Source organism: Chiroxiphia lanceolata, chromosome 4 (assembly GCF_009829145.1).
Source record: "Chiroxiphia lanceolata isolate bChiLan1 chromosome 4, bChiLan1.pri, whole genome shotgun sequence".
NCBI classification, from domain to species: domain Eukaryota; kingdom Metazoa; phylum Chordata; class Aves; order Passeriformes; family Pipridae; genus Chiroxiphia; species Chiroxiphia lanceolata.
Window position 1 is genome coordinate 64,872,465 of NC_045640.1, and position 5,286 is coordinate 64,877,750.

A 5,286-nucleotide genomic window follows, 5' to 3' on the forward strand; every position below is an offset into this window, starting at 1 on the left:
TAAGGCTTTATGTGACTTTTTTTTTTTTTCATTTATGTTTCCACTTGAATACGTATTTATTTAGTCATTCCCCAGTTTATTTCCTTTTAGGGTGCTGTGAACACTTTGACTGGTGGTGGCTTCTAACAAGAAACACCACGAAATAGTTTTGTTGATCATGATGGACAATCTCCATTTCTGGAACTTAGAACCTGGAACTTCTGACCTTAGCTTTACTCCTGAGGTAAATAACTGGCCTTTCCACAAATTTCAGAGAACGGAGGATATTTGTGCATAAAAGTAAGTTCAAGTAATGATCAGCACACATACAGATTGGAACAGAATTGTAACACTTTCTGCTTAAAATCTGTTCCAGGAGAAAGGTCAGTCAGTCAGTCATGCTGAGGTCTGTACTGCATTAGACTGGCCTAAAGCATGGCAGAATGGGGGTATTGGCAAACAAGAAGTAGTCAGAACAGAAAACGTGACAGTACATGAAACACAACCTGCTTCTCTCACACACTCAGCTGGGGCAGATGCAGAGACAGCACTGGTGTGATGTGAAAGGAACTGGTGCTGACTCCAGCTGTGCACAGCTGTAATTAGCAACCCTGGCTCTGCCCTGAGCCAGTCCAGCACTGCCACGCACGAGTGTTCCGCGCACTTCCCTTTTTGGTGCTGTATCTGCACATTCTGACTGAGATGCCATCTCATGTGGCATAATTTAGAATTTACTAACAAAACAAACAAACCAAATCACAGCAAATGCTCGCAGTCTTTGCTCAGTTTTGGCCTGCTTAAGAACACATATCTAAAGGCAGCAGTGTTGTATAAACAGAGGGAAATAATGAAAAATCAGCTTTGCTGACAATTCCCAGATGTAGATTTTCTGGGCAGCAGTTCAGTTTTTATTGGTATAGGACCTGAGTTTCCATTTGCCAGTGACTGATTTGCAGACACCAGCTGAGAACAGGCTGAATAACCACTCTTAAAATAGTCACTGTGGCAGGTGCAGCAGGGTTGACAGCACTTCATAAGTTGAATTGTCCTGGCAGCCCTAGAAGAAATTAGTTTAACTGCTTACATTTAGCATACCCTGAACAAAAACGCTGCAGCTTTAAAAGCGTCCCTTTTCACAAAAAAACCCAAAACTAGTCAAGCCATGATCTTTTGTTTTAAGCCAATCTGAATAAAAACCTTTAGAGGAAGCAGAAGGGGAAGACTTATTAAATAGTTAAGCAGCACTTCATTTGTGCTAACAATTCTCAAGTGGCTGCATGCAGAAAGTGAAAGGAACTAAACCTTAGTATCTCAAGTGGTATCCTGCCAATTTAGAGAAAATCCATTTTCTTTCAAAAAATAAAAAACGAAGCAAAATATTTGCTCTAGTCGATTCAGGTGTTTCCTCAGTGCTATCTGGCAACAGAAGCTGTCCTTTTATAAGTATTTGCCTGTATTTTGATGCTATAGTCAAGCAAACAAATAGATGATTATTGTACAATATGGGAAGGAGGTCGTTACCTTTGTTCTGAACTGCTAGAGTCTGTTTAAGAATGTTTGAAAGCACTTAAAACACTGACATTTTTCTAGTGTGGCTTTACAGTACAGTCTAATTCTCACTGGTGACATACCAGCTCTCCTTGCAGGTAACACAGCCTTACCTGTGTGTCTCTTGTCCGTATGGCTGAGGTCTTCATTATAAATTTGAGACAAAACTGTTGGTATTGCCTATTTAAAAGAACATTAGCATCTACTGCTTAGCTTCCATTTTAATATTACTGCCTTCCTTCTTCCCCAGCAAAAATTATTTAAAAGGCAACAACAACTGCCCCACCAAAACCCGTTATATGAAAGCTAAATTCTGTACATGTGATCAAAACCAACATCCTTCCAAGCACCAGCCTTCCACAGTGGATATAAGGCACATCTACATCTGCACATTCAAAACATTTAAAAAAAAAAGGGGTTAAAAAAAAAAAGATAAAGCATCAACTCCCATTCCTGGAGTTTGAATTCTATGAATAAGTCACTCTCAAATGAACCTGGTACACCAACCCTGTCAGAAGTAGCTGCCCATTACAAATAACCAGCCACTACTGGGTGCAAAGGAGTCATCCAAGAGCTAGATTTGAATCTGCTCTTTGGTGAAGTCACATATTAAAAGACAAGCACCCAAGGAACTGGCCAAACTTCTGAACTGTCACTGCTGCTGTGCCGTGTGCTCACAGGGTCCCTGCTGCCGGAGAGGCTGGTGGGCACCGTGCTATTCCCAGCAGAAGGCTCCTTCCTTTGCCTCGACAACAGCAGAGCTATGAGCACAGCGCAGATCAGAAGGAACAGGCCTGCCAAGGCCCCAGTCACAGGGACAACGCTGTCTCCAGAGTCCCTGCCTGTGCCTCCCAGCACTGTCCTGTGGTGCACCATGCCGGCTGAGACCGTGTCTCTCCGCAGGACAGTTTGGTCAGGGCGGTCAATGCAATGTGCTGGATATTTGTACCCCTGTTGTTACCTGCTCCAATGTCTTGTGTGAGGATTGGGGCAGCTGGGTTGGCTCTTCTGCTGCGTTTCCCAGCTGTGGGGCCGACTCCTCCCTTGGCAGAGGACAGGGTGTGGTGGTAGTTGAGGCTTTTCTTGCCACTGTGTGCATTTCCCTTTGATCAGACCATGTAGTGTGAATGTACCATTCTCAGCCAGCTATCACCTTAAACCAAACACCAAACACCAAACCTGACCAACCAGAAACAACCCCTCATGCACATTTACTATAAACTGGAAAGCACCCGGTATCAAATTCATCCAGGCAGATGTCCCAAGTCTGCTGTGAAGTAACTCTAAGTCAAGCTAGCGGCAAAAAATAGGATTAATCTTTCCCTAAGGGAGACTGCTGAAGTAGAGCAGATAAAACTATCTCCAAGTGCCTATGTCCCAAGAGAGCTTATTTCTCTCTAGGGTTAATGGGGGAAGGCTACTGCATTTACCTAACAAAACACTAGTCTAATTTAGGCACAAACCTTGCTTCAGGAGACCCAAGAAAGACTTTGGGAATTTGAATAAATCTGACTTAAAGCAGGATGCATCATTTTCTTTTTTTGTTTGTTTCATATCATATACATACCAATCACTATTTTTTTCCCAGTTGTAAAAAAAATCATCTCCAATTTCTTATTTTTTGACATGTAAAAAGGCTCCCATGGTAACCTTAAACCAGTGACTGCTGCTCCCAGTCCCAGGTGTACGTGTCCACAATAACAGCATGGCTGCACGTGGACAGCTCGGTGTTACAAAGCAATGCTGTCCCCATTTCTACACTGTTAGGGAAAGGGAACTAAGTAAATGCATTGCTGAAGTCTGTTGCTGACTGAGACACTGCCCATGACCACCTGCATACCCTGTTCTCCATCACAGTTGTCTTTCAGCATGGAAGAATCAAGAATTTCTGTGACAAACTTAGCGGACAACTTACCTGGAAAAGGGGAGCAGATGACAGGCTGAAAGCATCAGAACCAGGCTGTTTTACTAGAGGGAAAGCATCTGCATGATCAGATGCTGACGTAGCATGAAACTCCAAGTTTCCAAAGGCTCTTGCTGGTGTCTCAGGTTGAGCTTTGTCCTAAAGTAAGTAAGTTTAGTAATTCCAGAGTCACATGGAGATCGGGGATCTGAAAATGCATGTGACCATAACTCCTAAATCTACAAGAGGGAGGGTGAGTCAGGCAGACACTCGTAGTCCTGATGGTCTGGGCTGTACTTGGGCATGTACCCATTGGCACCGGGGCAGCTGAAGGAGTCACCAAGATTCTGAACTGGATCACTTGCCCACAGACTTCAGACCCTAGTAAAGCAGCTTAACACGTTTTACATTACGCCAGTCAATTTAAAATTATTAAATCATTACCAAATCATTGTTCTTAAAAATTCTGAGGACAGGAATGACCTGGCTTTAAGTGCACTTCCCTTTGCACATGTTCCATGACTCTTACTACTGGTTTATTATGGGCTTTAATCTTATTTTCTGCTACAATTCATACTGATATGTGGCTCTTCAAGTACAGCTCCTTTTAAACAAGCTTTTCCCTTCTCTTCACTAGAGGGCAACCCATACTCATACTGTATAAGAAACTGCCAGCCTTGTAGCGTTATATCAAGCAAAATAAAGTTCTTAACAGGACATTTAAGTTTCAGACTAACTCAGGGAGCAATTAAAAACAAAGTTATTTCTGGTCCAGCACTGCCATTACCAGAAGTTTCCCTGGAACCTGTTTTAGCTGAAAAAATTCAGTGAGCAGCAAGAACCCATCCCTGCCTGCTTAAGTATATTCTATAACATGACGACAAAAATACTACTATTTAAAAAGACATAACACTTCTTTGTTAGGTTTTACCCTGAGACATTAGACAGCGGACTCAGTTTTTAACGTGCTAAAATAAACTCATATAATGAACACACAAACTGATAGTTCTATCAAGATTACCCCCCAAGGTAATGCTTCTCTCTTTCATTACAACACACAGCATAAGATCTAAACTACACTTTGCAGCAATGTTACCTCAAAATAAGATGGAGGGACTGTTGGACCTTTAGGACATTCTCATGACTTTTTGCGTTGAACAACTTTTAATTCATTAAATATGCATGCTAGTTATTAATTTTTGCTTTTGATTTTTCCCCCCACTCACTTCCCCTTGCTTATATCCAGGTTATAATGTTATCTTTGGATCTGTTTGTTTGCAAAAAGCAAAAGATGCTTCATGTCTACATTAGAGTGATAAGGATACAACTCTTATACTGTTTACACTGGACCAACATCATTTAAAAAGCTGCTTTGTATGTAGGTCTAAATAAGATACTGTTGCCCTGAAATAATTTTGGCTGACGTTTGCAAAACCTTTAGTATAAAAGCAGACTAATTTTGCATTCTGAAATGAGACAGTTTAAAACAATTTTAAGCAGCACAGCAACACCATCAGATGTAAGAATTTTTTACACAGGCTGAGCAATTCAGACTTGGGACTCCGAATACCTGTTTAAAGAAGTAACTGGTTGCAGGTACTTCTTTATGCAAATTATTCTTTAACAGAGAATTAGAACATTATTTGATCGTGGTGAAATATGATTCTAGATACAGGGGTAAATACTCCTTTCAAGAAAAAATAAACAAATAAAAAAAAAGGAAAGAAAATGAAAAGTGAGTAGGCATTTTACTGCAAAATCTCAAGTATATACACTGAATTGTCACAAAGAATGAGAAATTATTCTTTCAGTGTCAAAGAACTTCTTTTCAGCTGTCTCTGTATGTAGAGACCACC

At 41.1% G+C, this 5,286-nt stretch overlaps 1 long non-coding RNA gene across 1 annotated transcript; it reads right to left on the reverse strand.

Moving 5' to 3' along the window:
- Nucleotides 1-650: 650 nt before the first annotated feature.
- LOC116786464 lies at nt 651-3,585 on the reverse strand. The gene is made up of 4 exons (XR_004356947.1): nt 3,443-3,585; nt 2,489-2,680; nt 1,641-1,707; nt 651-1,036 (listed from the first exon to the last, which is right to left on the reverse strand). It is a non-coding gene; the product is annotated as an uncharacterized LOC116786464 (long non-coding RNA).
- Between the last annotated feature and the right edge of the window lie 1,701 nt (nt 3,586-5,286).